Consider the following 14,182-nt stretch of genomic DNA (forward strand, 5'->3'; position numbering starts at 1 on the left):
CTACTGACCAAAGACCAGCTTCTTCTTGGTCGTTTTCAGGTGTCCTAAAATAGCAGCGCACCATGGTTGCGCCAGGCCACGCCTCATTAACATACTAAAGCACCTGTCAGCAAAGGTGGAGCTCAAGCACATTTGTTTAAAAGGCGAGGGCTCTTGGCTTGAAAACGTCATATACACTGGCTTGAAACTAGCGATGAAGCTTGCCCAATGCGTTTTTGCATTGCTTTTGTACTTAAGAGGTGCAGGGAGACTTTTAGAGTGATATGCAATTTCTTAAACTGAAGTTGAAGTTGAATGCCTGCATGTCGCCAGCACAGTGGCATTTTAAAATGAAATGAATTGTGTTCAGACTAAACAGCTGCAGAATTAATGATATTCCCATCAGCGTCAGCTGTACATGTCAAATCCTAATCTAATATCTACCTGCTAAGACGCTACGTTAATGACATGATATCATTTTACTATATGTGTTAGCGTGTGGGTATTTTTGCTCCAGGCACCACTGTGCAGCTTCACACAGATTCTAGCGTGACTGAGTCTTGTTCAAGCATCCAGCTACTTTATGAGACGCCCTTCGTCTGGAAGGACAACCATGATTCATAAAGCTCTCCTACCATGCCTGTCTGACAATATTTTGTGGCAGTTCCAAATAAAAAAGAAAGAAAGAAAGTTCTATTAGAGCTTATCATCCAGGTGGAAGAAATCAAATGTCAAGGTGTAATGCATGTGTGAAACAAGAGAGGGAAGAGTAAGATGTAACAGCAGGACAAAGAGTGGTTGTACAGTGGAGGAAATTAGCCCGTTGAATTCTTTTCATCATGACTGTGCTTCCACGTCTGTATGATCAGATGCATTTTAAAATGCTACATGCTACCCGGACAACCCTTCCTGTCTCCAGTTAACTGTCGGAGCAATGTTTTTCAGGCCGTCACAAGCATGCAGCTGTGAGTCGGCCCCTCCCCTTCGTCTCTGCACTGTCATTTTCTCCCCATCTCATGCCACTCTCTTTCCTCTCCTCCCCCTCCCCGCAGATGGACCCCCACCCAGCCAGCTCAGATGAACATTTCAGCTTTTCTTGCCAATTTACTTTTTGTCTGTAAATCTAAATTTCTCTTTCATCTACAACTTGTATGTGCAGTATAAAGGACGTATGAGAGGTACAGAGCTTGTTTTATTTTCAGGTTGTGGTACTCAGATTCAACTTGGCATCAGTAGTCTCATCTTTGTTTGCCATTAAATGTTTATGGGTTAAGCAGTCCTCTGTGTGTGAGCATGAATGTATGCCCTCACGCATAAATATGTATATATGTGTAAATATATATATATATATATATATATATATATATATATATATATGTGTGTGTGTGTGTGTGTGTGTGTGTGTGTGTGTGTGTGTGTGTGTGTGTGTGTGTGTGTGAAGACACAGAGCTTTGAAGTCAGTGTTTATCGTTCCTTGGATGGTTAATGTGCTTTTGAGCATATCCCAATAGCAGATGCGTGAATAGCTGTCATTGCTCATTCCTGCAGACATTATGATGTTGCAGCTTTTCAAGCTAAGGGGGCTGAGTGCCACTTCCCTTATAGCTCAACATCAGCCCTCCCATCAGATTTTCACCTCCCCATAAACACGCATAAATACCCACTTCTCCGTTTTTCCAGGTGACGTCGTCTGAGACAAGCTCTATTTGTCTTACTCCCTCACACGTTGATCTATGATGCTCAGCATGGCAGCATCCAAAAGGATTTATGCTCTGAAATGGCCTCTTGTTTCGCACTTGAGTGGATCTCAGGCTGTTGAGTGAGGTGACCTGTGAAACTAAATGTATGAGGCTTCCAAAGGCTAAGAGGAGAACAGAAGAGAGGCAAGAAATAAATAAGCAAAGCATTGTGGGTGGCTAACGGTGGGTGCCCTGACCGAGATGATCTGTTCAGCTAATAATTTCCCGCCAGGGTGAAATACACCGATAATTATTAGCCCCATCGTTGAAGGGTAAACACAGGTGTAATCAAATGCATTAATTATGGCCCTGTTACTGTGAATGTTGTCCGCTGAACTTGCCCTGATACATGAAATAGAAGGAGATGATAATTAGCTGCTCCTGACCTGCCGTCCGACGTGCGGAAGATTTCAAACAGCTGTTGTCATGCTAGGGTGGTACCGTGGTGCAGTGGTTAGCATGGTCGCCTCACAGCAAGAAGCTTTCGGGTTCCAGCCCCAGCTCGGGCACGGGTCTTTCTGTGTGGAGTTTACATGTTCTCCCTCCCATGGATGGATGAATGGATGGATGTTGTCATGTTCTCACACAGTGGAAAAAGAGCCAAGATCTGTGTCCCTGACTACAGTACATTTGTCTCATGACGTCAAGTGGCAGTTCAAGTGGCGAAAGTGTGACACGTCACATTACAGGGGGGCAGGCTGGTCGAACTGTGGCGATGAAATGCATGACTGTCTGATATGTTGTCGCCCTCCTATCATGACAGATATAAACCAGAGTAAATTTGCCTTTGACAACCTCCTCTTCATCAATTTGTTTGATACTTTCATCTTTAAAGTGTAAAACAACTTCCTTGCAACTTTTTTATTGACAATCGTCATCAGTCTACAGATGCCCACGGCTGCACACCGTAAGCACATGACTCACTTTACCTACTTGTGTGGTTTTAGTTGGAATTAAACGTCTGCTTGTTTTACCACTAGCATAAGACCAACCTGTACATCCTGAGAATAGTTCGCCATTAGTGTTTTTCCAGTCTTTGTTTCGTGTAGGCAGGTAGGGATCTCAGGTGATTTTGTTTTGTTTGCTCTTTTTTACTTTACACATGGAGTAAAGGATGTTGGCTTGTGTTTTCTCAGTTGCACCAGCCTGGGTTAACCCTAGAGACATTGCCTCACTACCTGTAAATACTCAGTATAGCAAACAAACTGCTCTCATGGTATTTTCCTGGCTCTTTTATGCTGCGCTCATGTACCCTCAGACCAGGGGCATAACATTGGCACAATGTACTTTTTCTTCCACACTGACAGAGGGAAAACACACTCCAGGGAAAAGATGAACAAGCACAACTGACTCCAGCAAAACACATTGTAAGATTGCGAGCAGTGGCAGGAGGGAAGAGAGGGAAAATACATAAACAAAAAAAAAAAATGGAAAAAGCTGGCGGTATGTGTAAACGGGGAAATTGGAGTGATGTGATGTGGAAATGATTCAAGGGAATATGATGGAGAAAGTAGAGGTGTACTTTTGTGATTCAGCAGCAGGTGTGTTAAGACTGACTTAGTGACATACACAAATGCGCGTGCACACACACACACACACACAAACACAAACCTGAAGAATCCGTTGCTCTGAAGAGTCTATCAGATTCCACCTGCTGTCATTCTCTTTGCTCTATCCCCCTCAAGGATATAGCACTCATCTTTGTTTACCACACACACACACACACTCACACACAAACCCACCATTAAGTGCATCCCCAAAGGACAACCAAAACACCATTTCTGAACCATCTTGCTATAAACAAAACCAGGCAAATTTATTCCTCAGCTAAGAGGCATCAATGGTGTTTAATCCGCTTGCCAGATTCTTACCAGGTTCCACCTGTCTAAGCAGCATTTGGGTAACATCAAACCACTTACGCTGCCAATCGCAAGCTTGTGCCGCATATAAAGCCAAGCTTTGCTTTTCCTACACCTTCTGGTTACAAATATGAACAACGCTATCTTGTTTCGCAATAAACTAAATCCTTCCATAATTCTGGCTCAATAAAGTATCTATCTATCTATCTATCTATCTATCTATCTATCTATCTATCTATCTATCTATCTATCTATCTATGTGTCTGTCTATCTATCTATCTATCTATCTATCTATCTATCTATCTATCTATCTATGTGTCTGTCTATCTATCTATCTATCTATCTATCTATCTATCTATCTATCTGTGTCTGTCTATCTATCTATCTATCTATCTATCTATCTGTGTCTGTCTATCTATCTATCTATCTATCTATCTATCTATCTATCTATCTATCTATCTATCTATCTATGTGTCTGTCTATCTATCTATCTATCTATCTATCTATGTGTCTGTCTATCTATCTATCTATCTATCTATCTATCTATCTATCTATCTATGTGTCTGTCTATCTATCTATCTATCTATCTATCTATCTATCTATCTATCTATGTGTCTGTCTATCTATCTATCTATCTATCTATCTATCTATCTATGTGTCTGTCTATCTATCTATCTATCTATCTATCTATCTTTCTATCTATCTATCTATCTATCTATCTATCTATCTATCTATCTATCTATCTATCTATCTATCTATCTATCATCTATCTATGTGTCTGTCTATTTATCTATCTATCTATCTATCTGTCTATCTATCTATCTATCTATCTATCTATCTATCTATCTATCTATCATCTATCTATGTGTCTGTCTATTTATCTATCATCTATCTATCCATCCATCCATCTATCTATCTATCTATCTATCTATCTATCTATCTATCTATCTATCTATCTATCTATCTATCTATCTATCTATCTATCATCTATCTATCTATCTATCTATCTATCTATCTATCTATCTATCTATCTCTCTCTCACTATCTATCTATCTCTCTCTCTCTCTCTCTCACTATCTATCTATCTATCTCTCTCTCTCACTCTATCTATCTATCTCTCTCACTATCTATCTATCTATCTCTCTCTCACTCTCTATCTATCTATCTATCTATCTATCTATCTATCTATCACTCTCTCTCTCTCACTATCTATCTATCTATCTATCTATCTTTCTATCTATCTATCATCTATCTATGTGTCTGTCTATCTCTCTATCTCTCTATCTATCTATCTATCTATCTATCTATCTATGTGTCTGTCTATCTATCTATCTATCTATCTATCTATCTCTCTCTCGATCTATCTCTCTATCTATCTATCTTTCTATCTATCTATCATCTATCTATGTGTCTGTCTATCTCTCTATCTATCTATTTATCTATCTATCTATCTGTCTATCTATCTATCTCTCTCTCTATCTATCTATCTATCTATCATCTATCTATCTATGTCTGTCTATTTATCTATCTATCTATCTGTCTATCTGTCTATCCATCTATCTATCTACCATCTATCTATCCATCCATCCATCTATCTATCTATCTATCATCTATCTATCTATCTATCTATCTATCTATCTATCTATCTATCTATCTATCTATCTATCTATCTATCTCTCTCTCTCACTCTCTCACTCTCTATCTATCTATCTATCTCTCTCACTCTATCTATCTATCTATCACTCTCTCTCTCACACTATCTATCTATCTATCTCTCTCTCACTATCTATCTATCTATCTATCTATCTATCTATCTATCTCTCACTATCTATCTATCTATCTATCTATCTATCTATCTATCTATCTATCTATCTATCTATCTATCTATCTATCAAATGCTTATTCTCTTTTAAAATCCTTCATTCTCCATTGAAAAAGCCAACAAACAATAAAATATCTTCCTGGGCGGTAATCCATATCTGGTAAAGTGGATTAGTTCTCCCAAGCATGGGTGATTTTTGGTGTTTATTAGTGCTTTCTGACACCATCTTTTTCAATAAGACCCCCTGGCTCTTGGGAAATGTGCTTTGCAAAGTCATCTACACTGAAGTTAACACCAGTATGTTGGACTTTGTTAAATGTTAACAAGAGACCTTTTGTTGACCTCTTGCTGTGTCTTTGTCGGTGTGAGTGCTGAGAAGGGCAGAGTGTGAGAGGACACACCTCCTCCTGGAGGCTCCCCTTCCAACAGCTTGCGGACAGAATTTGATCATTTTCTGGTTCACAGTGGCATCTACATTGGCCCATCTGTCTGCACTTCAGAGGTGCTCTTGATTGATTAAACACCGTCACAGAGCCTTTGTGAGGAGCACAGTGGTGAGCACAGACACAAGGTGGGTGTTAATGGCGTTTTCAGTGTAATAGGAAGGCAATTACACACATCATGTCTTGATAACAAATTCTTTTGTCTTTAGCTTTTCTACATCAAACCAGCCAGACAGCCAATCAAAAGGGGCCGATCGAGTGCATCTACTGGCACCGTACTTCTGCTGCCTGCATGTCAGCCGAGTGTGTATTCGTGTGTGTTTGTGCTGTGGAGTCTGTAGGTTCTAAACGCTGAGATGTCAGACAGTCTCGTTGCTGTCAGTGGATCCATGTGCTATGACAGGAGAGACAGAGAAAACTTCAGCAGGTTCGCAAAGGTTTTATAATCCTAGCCGGGTTTTATTATGTTGGATGTAGTTTTGATGAAGAATAGTAGTACAGGAAGAGTTGCACATTGATTTAGTTTAATCTGCTCTTTTATCATAATCCGTGAAGTTAAAACAGCTTACTTTCATAGATAAAAAGTTTATAGCCTGGCCATATTTCTCGTGAAAATCCTAACACCTAAAATTTCCATTTAATCCGAATAAAAAAATGAATGAATTTGCTTGTGGAGTACTTCTTTTTCATGGTTCATATTCATTTATGACTCTCCCACTATGTGTGAAATGGTCCGCTTTTCATTTCTAAAAATTCATCTCACCTACTTTTCATTGACTGAAATACTCTCCAGGTTACACAGGCAATAATTGGGACCCATCTTCTAATATCAGTGATGCATTTTAGAGATAAATCACTTCATTTTTATCGTGGCCAAAATGTTATATACTGTATTTTTTTTTTTAATATATGATCACAAAGCGATGTAGAGAGAAACTGTGTGCTAAGTCAAGATGTCATAGGACTGTCCAATCAAATTTTGAGATATCTTTGCTTATTTTCTTGTGACAACAGGTTCATAGATCTCGTTATCTTGAGAAAAAGGCTCGGGTCACTTCTGAGATAGATTACTTTCATGATTTAAAAAAAGCCATTATCTTGAGGTATAATGGCTTAATTATTTCATTCCCTTGAGCAAAGAAGAACCATAAAAACAGACATTTTCAGCTTTCAAATTTCAAAGGAAATGATGTGAAAGTAGTGGCGGCTGCTCGGAACACACACACATAAGAGGAGGGAGAGAAATACACTGTGCTTGTTGTTGTGTTGTTTCTACTCCTATCAAGCTTGAACCCCCCCCCCCCCCCCCCCCAAAAGGATAACTGTGGCAAAATAGAAACCACAAATGGAAAAGGGGATATATATAAAACATGATGTGGAAAACACACACACAGACACACACACACACACACACACACACACACACACACATACATAACTTTGTGCAGCTATCCTTATTGGGATATTCCATTGACATCCACTCACGTGAATGGCCTAACCCAAGTCCTACTCCTAATTCTAACACAAGCCAGTTGATGCCTTACCCCAACCTGAACGTAACCTCTATTCACACCTTCACTTTCACCAGGAACTCAGAAATTAAGCTGTGCTACATTACGTAGGTCTGGTCTTTGGTCCCCTGAGGACTCGAGGTCCTGATAAGTTTCATGTATATACCAGAAACGGTCTTCACTGGTGAACGAAAACTATGAACACACACACACACACACACACACACACACACACACACACACACACACACACACACACACACACACATTTGACTATGTGCTTTGGGGGTGGGCTCTTCAAAGAGCAGATCAGAGGCTATGTACTGTATAATGTAAATTGAATGAGGGGAGACTACTTCCCTCCTTTTTTCCCCCACCGTGTTTGATCACCGGTCCGTGCTTCACTGCAGTGTAGCTGTCTCAGCCCTACAGGATGCACACAAACTGAAATGTGCAAACACACACACACACACACACACACACACACACACACACACACACACACACACACATTCAAATGTAGATGCAAGGGATGCCAAGGCAGTCCTTGCTGAGGCTGGGGTTGTTTTTTTTTGCTTTTTAAATTTTTTTTTTAACGTGTCTGCACATTCATGTTGCCTGTCGAGGCTCTGCAAGGCAGACATCATGCAGGATTTGGAAATGATGTCGCTGTTGTGACATTCTCTTGCATGACATCCTCTCTTTAAAATATTCTATCCATCCATCTGCTCCTTCTCCTGCTCTCTGGTTTTGATTTTCTTTCCTCTATCACACCCTTCTACTCCCTTGTTATTTGCTTTTCAGATATAATCTGAAGATTCTGCACTCCCTCACATTTACAGTATGCTCTGATCATCCCTCAAATCTTTTGTGACACAAACTGCCTCCTCTTGTCTCCTGATACTCCTCCTCTCTGTGTGACAAATCTACACCATGTCACTGCGAGCAGTGTACTCTCGATGTCAGCCGACTCCCACCAGGCCATGCTCGGCTTCACAGGAACTCCCCAAAGGTCGCTGCCGTGACGAATTTTGCACCTTCTGAAGCATCATGATACATTTATCTCACATGGCGCGCAGCCAACATTTCAAATTCATAAACACACATACAGGAGTTGTTGCGTAGACATACACACACATGCATTGAGCTCACCCCTAATCTGCCCTCCTCCTCCAACCTCTTTCCAATCTCAGAGCTGTCAAGCAGAGTTTAACACGGTAAGCTTTAGTTCCCGTAGCCCTCCACCTCCCATTGACTATTTCCAGAGTTACTCGACTGAAAAACGGGACAGAATGTGAGAAGAACAGGAGACATTAATGCTCTCAAAAACCAAACTCCTGCAAAGCAGAAGCATGACAAACTCTGAAATGCGTGTGTGTGTTTGTGTCTGTGTGTGTGGGCCACAGTACTCTGAAAGTTGGCTGTAAAAAGCTACCTGGCAGATGTAACCTGAGGGTTTCCAACACATTCACACGCACGCATACAGAAAGATAGAGGAGTTGGTTGGATTTTCATCATCAATCTGCCCGGGAGTCTGAGCCTTGAGTCACAGAGAAACTCCAATGCCAGGTCTGCAGAGGTTTTTTTTTTCTTACCTCAACAAAAGACAGAAACAATACAGAGAGGAAAAGGCAGCCAAGGAGGCTACTGAGAGCAGTGAGGAAGAGTGTGTGTTGTCTGTCCTACGTATGCAAAAGCACATTCACATACACACAAATACACTGCAGGGAGTGAGGGGACAGTGTAAAGAGGTCAAATAAGGACTCAGGGATGTTCACAGCAGAACCAACAATCTGGCATACCAGCTTTACTACCCTTCCCTCTGCAAATTCAAGGGATAAAAAAACAGATATGCAAACAAATGCAAAATGTCAAGTATCTCCCAAGAGTTTGGATAACTTGCTGACACATAATGAGGAGATTAAGATCCTAAACTTGGTTCTTTTCAAGGAATCAAAGAGAGTTTTTAACTGAGCTGTTGAAAAAAAAGTCTCACAGATTTAACAAACTTTCTAAATCTCCTCACTCTCTTAGAAACAGAGTGAAAGGATGACTGTGACCTTTGGAGACCTCTCATATCTTGTTGTCACTTCTCTAAAGTGCTGTTTGGGTAATTATGCCAATGAAACATGCGGAATAACTAGCTTAGCTTTGAGGGCTTCTAAAAGTTGGAGAAATGAAGCCCTCGTCACAAAGAGACAGAGAGAGAGAGAGATGGACAGAATGAAAGACGGAGAAACTGAAGACGTTATTTTCTACTACTCTAACTACATAAAGCCGCTGTGAGATACCAAACCCAAATTACTACCATTCACTTACAGATGATGGATCTGCCCCTTCAATCAGTCATGAATGCTCATTTGTTTTCTGTCACTTGGCAAAGATTAAAAAACAAGACAAAGACAGGCCAATTTGCAAAACATTTGGAAGTATTTTAAAATGACCTTCCTCACGTACTGGAAATGCAAATGTGTCATGAGACTAAGTCTACACGAACAGAAAAAGAAAGTTTGAGTATCTTTTAGAGGACACAAATTTTTTCCTTTTTTGAAGAAGTGTTTTTGTTGGATGTACTTTTAGATCTTGATCTTGATCTTGGTTTCACATATCTTTGACTGGAAGGACATGCCTGCATGGTTTCCTTTATCAAGGCAAGGTAAAAAAATTTGAATTATGAATGAACACGTATGAAATGATGCAGTCAATAAAAAAGTGTGAAATAACACCAAACACATTTTATATTTTAGTTTCTTCAAAACAGCCACCCTTTGCTTTGATCACACACTCTCGGCATTCTTTGACGAGCTTCATGAGGTCGTCGTCTGAAATGGTTTTCCAAGTCTTGAAGGAGTTCCCAGAGATGCTGAGCACATGTTGGCCCCTTTGCCTTCACTCTGTGGTCCATCTCATCCCAAACCGTCTCAGTTGGGTTTAGGTCAGGTGACTGTGGAGGCCAGGTCATCTGGTGTAGCACTCCATCACTCTCCTTCTTGGTCAAATAGCCCTCACGCAGCCTGGGGGCGTGTTTGGGGTCGTTGTCCTGTTGAAAAATAAATGATGGTCCAACTAATGGGATGGCGTGTCGCTGCAGGACGCTGTGGTACACATGCTGGTTCAGTGAGCCTTCAATTTTGAATGAATCCCCAACAGTGTCACCAGCAAAGCACCCCCACACCCTCATACCTCCTCCTCCATGTTTCACGGTGGGAACCACGCAACTACAGACCATCTATTCACCTTTTCTGCGTCGCACAAAGATGGAACCAAAAGTCTCAGATTTGGACTCATCAGACCAAAGCACAGAGTCCCACTGGTCTAATGTCCATTCCTTGCATTTCTTGGCCCAAACAAATCTCTTCTGCTTGTTACTTTTCCTTAGTAGTGGTTTCTTAGCAGCTATTCAACCATAAAGGCCTGACTGGTGCAGCCTCCTCTGAACAGTTGATGCAGAGACGTGTCTGCTACTAGAACTCTGTGTGGCTTTTATCTGGGCTCTAATCTGAGGTGCTGTTCACTTGTGATTTCTGAGGCTGGTGACTCAGATGAACTTCTCCTCAGCAGCAGAGGAGACTCTTGGTCTTCCTTCCTGGGGCGGTCCTCATGTGAGCCAGTTTCATCATAGTGCTTGATGTTTTTTGCGACTGGGAACACATTCAAAGTTTCTGCAATTTCCGGACTGACTGACTTTAAGTTCTTCAATTACTGATGGACTGTCGTTTATCTTTACTTAGCTGATTGGTTCCAGCCATAATATGAAGTCTAACAGTTGTCAAACAGGGCTGTTAGCTGTGTACCAAATTGACTTCTGCTTCACACAACTGATGGTCCCGACCCCATTAAGAAGGCAAGAAATTCCACAGATGAACCCTGACAAGGCGAACCTGAGAAGTGAAAACCGTTTCAGGTGACGACATCATGAAGCTCACTGAGAGAAGGCCAAGGGTTTGCACCACTGTCAACAAAGCAGGGAATCTAAAATATAGAACATTAAAAAAAAATTAATTGCTACATAATTCCATACATCTGGTTTCGTATATTTGATTTCTTCAGTATGCATCTACAATGTAGACAGTAGTAAAAATAAAGAAAAAACACTGAATGAGAAGGCGTGTTCAAATTTTTGACCAGTAGTATATATGAATATACACACTTTATATATACATATATATACAAAAATATATATCGAGAGAGAGCACATATTCATTCAAATGGTGACTCAAAGTGGCCACAGAAAAAGAAAACAAACATAATCAAGGAGCAAGGAAAGCAGAGTAAAGAACAAAATATGCAGGCAATCGGCAAGTGACACAGAGAATCAGTTAGAATCAGCATATGGCAAAGGGTGTATTTACTTTAAGGAGCCCTGAAGCCAACAAGCTGAGTGTTGTTGGGGTTCATACTGGATCAGGTGCTTTGTATTTTGGACCTAAGCCATTTCATTGATTGGTGAAGTGGATTCTTTCACATTCTAGCCACTGAAGTGACGTGAAATCTCCAGTAATGTGTTGAGCTTATTTTAGTCCTTGACGGCAGCCTGCTGTATCAGCTGAAGCTGTCGGACTGATGACAGACAGACCTGTAATCCAGCCTGCTGCAGATAAAAGCATGTACGGTTTCAAAGCTGTCATCCACATTGAGTGTTTTTTACTTCTTTATTAACTTCTTTTTTTTAAATTTTTCATTCTTAAAAAAAATAAATCTGTAAACACGTGAGTCCTAACAATTCAACTGCCTTTGAATCAAACTTTCACCCTTTATCACGCCTCAAGCACACAAGTATCCCGCGTATGGCATCAAATTTACGCCAAAAGTCCACCACGAGCGTGAATTACACTCCACGCACGCATTGAACCTCCCACGCGTGCACAACTCAGTGACCACGAGCGCTTTTCTTGACTGCAGGCACCAAAGTCAACGAATGCTGCGTGAGTTCTATCTGTCTGTGCTCTCTGCCGATCGCTCGTGTGAAACAAGGGAAAAACCAAGTGTAGAAAAAAATAGCACACAAACAATCATTTGTCTATGATTGGCCACTTTCCTGCTGTCCCCGCCCCGTGACCCCGGTGGCTTCCATGACTAAAACACGGATGTATCGAGCTAATGTGGCTGAGTTGGAGTTTGGTGAAACATGCGTGTCAACGAGCGAGCAGATCGACAGAGAGCACAGACAGACAGAACTCACGCAGCATTTGTTGACCTTGGTGCCTGCAGTAAAGAGAAGTGCGCATGGTCACTGAGTTGCGCACGTGGGAGGCTCAATGCGTGCAGAGCGTAATGCACGCTCGAGGTGGACTTTGGCCGTAAATTTTGATGCCATACACGCGATGTCACACAATGGCACTCGAAGAGTCAGTGTGATGTCATCAGCTCTGGATCGATTTCAAAATCAAATCAGTTGTACCTCAACCTAAATTCTATCATCTGACCATATTTCGTCAATATCCACCCACAGTTTGCTGCTAAGAGACAAACCACTGCTGGTGATCACACCACCTCCTTGAAGGTGGCAATAAGAAGCAGATCACAAGTAATAGTTGTCTGTTCATTGTTTCTGCCTCCCTCTTTTTCATATTGATATGAACTCTCAACGTGTTGGTGGATTCCATTTTTTTTCCCCAACTGTCCAGTTGTCCTGCATCAGTGATCTGCTCCTGCTGAGTTGGTGTATTTGCTGTCTTTGTGACCAGATATAGCCAGATACTTGACCTTTCCAACCTTTTTTCTCCATAACTGTAAAATTCTTACATGACGTACCATCACATTATACCCCCGGGTGTCCCCCCTGGCTGCCCCCCCCCCCCCTCCCCCCAATGAACACACGTCCCCCACTGGCCAGATGACACACCAGGGCAGTGTTAAAGAGAGGGCCAATTACATCCGTAGGGACGCCCAAATGCTATGGAGTAGCCCCCTACACTATCCAGTCCCCTCCTTTCCTTGAGGTGGATATTTTTCAATTTTTAAGGAGCTAATTTAGGTGCACCTCTCAATATTCATGAGTGTGGCATTAGTGGAATATCTTTATTGGTGTTGGTGAATGTTTGTTTTGTTATGCCAGACCAAACCAAAGATCTTTAATTTTAATGCAGTCCCCCAGGAGATCCAGCGCAGTTCGTTCAGCAGTACCAGTTTATGCATATGCAGGATGAGAGTCATCCTTTATCCCAATTTGTGCAGCGGTAATGCAGTGTAAAAGGGCCTATTTTGTAGTTTAAATTCTGAAACTGAAAAGCCGCCTTGTGTGTTTGTTTTTCATGTCTTCCTTTAGTTTATGGAGGTAACTGATCCATGTCATTGCACATGCAGTCAGTGGATCACTGTTGCTTTTATGTAATCATACATTAAATGTCTAAATATTTCCATTGGATGGAATGTTTTCAAAGTCGTGAGTGTCTGTTAAATTTGTCTGTGGGACAATGTTGATTGTCTGGCACAGTTAAGCAACATCTTTACAGCTACATCACCCAAAAATGATATTTGCCTGTCAAGTCCTGCATGTAGAAAGCTCACAAAAATGTTTTTTATTAACCCAGTGTCACTTTTCTCACTGTAGAATGCTTCTAGAGCCAGCTATGTGTATGTAGCTTGAAGCTAATGGCACCCCATCGCCACTTGCTACAACAGTAAAACTATCCAAAGCATTCATTTACAAACTCTAGAGTACATAATCCACATCTTCTTTATTCAGTTGTATGGTTCATAATGAGAAAAAAACAAACTAACTACTGTATATAACACTTCTGGTAAGTGGACATGTTGTTGTTGTTTTAAGTTGGAGGCGATAGAACACCATTAGCCTCAAGCTAAATATATGTAGCTGCTCTGAGTC

The 14,182-nt window shown here is 41.1% G+C and overlaps 1 protein-coding gene across 3 annotated transcripts in view; it reads right to left on the reverse strand.

Annotated features, from left to right (window-relative positions):
* ncanb (neurocan b) overlaps positions 1-14,182 on the reverse strand; it is a 137,903-nt gene that overhangs the window by 91,967 nt on the left and 31,754 nt on the right. The window lies entirely within an intron of this gene.

Source organism: Aulostomus chinensis, chromosome 14 (assembly GCF_037954235.1).
Source record: "Aulostomus chinensis isolate RoL2024-O1b breed Wild chromosome 14, RoL_Achi_v1.0, whole genome shotgun sequence".
Classification (NCBI taxonomy): domain Eukaryota; kingdom Metazoa; phylum Chordata; class Actinopteri; order Syngnathiformes; family Aulostomidae; genus Aulostomus; species Aulostomus chinensis.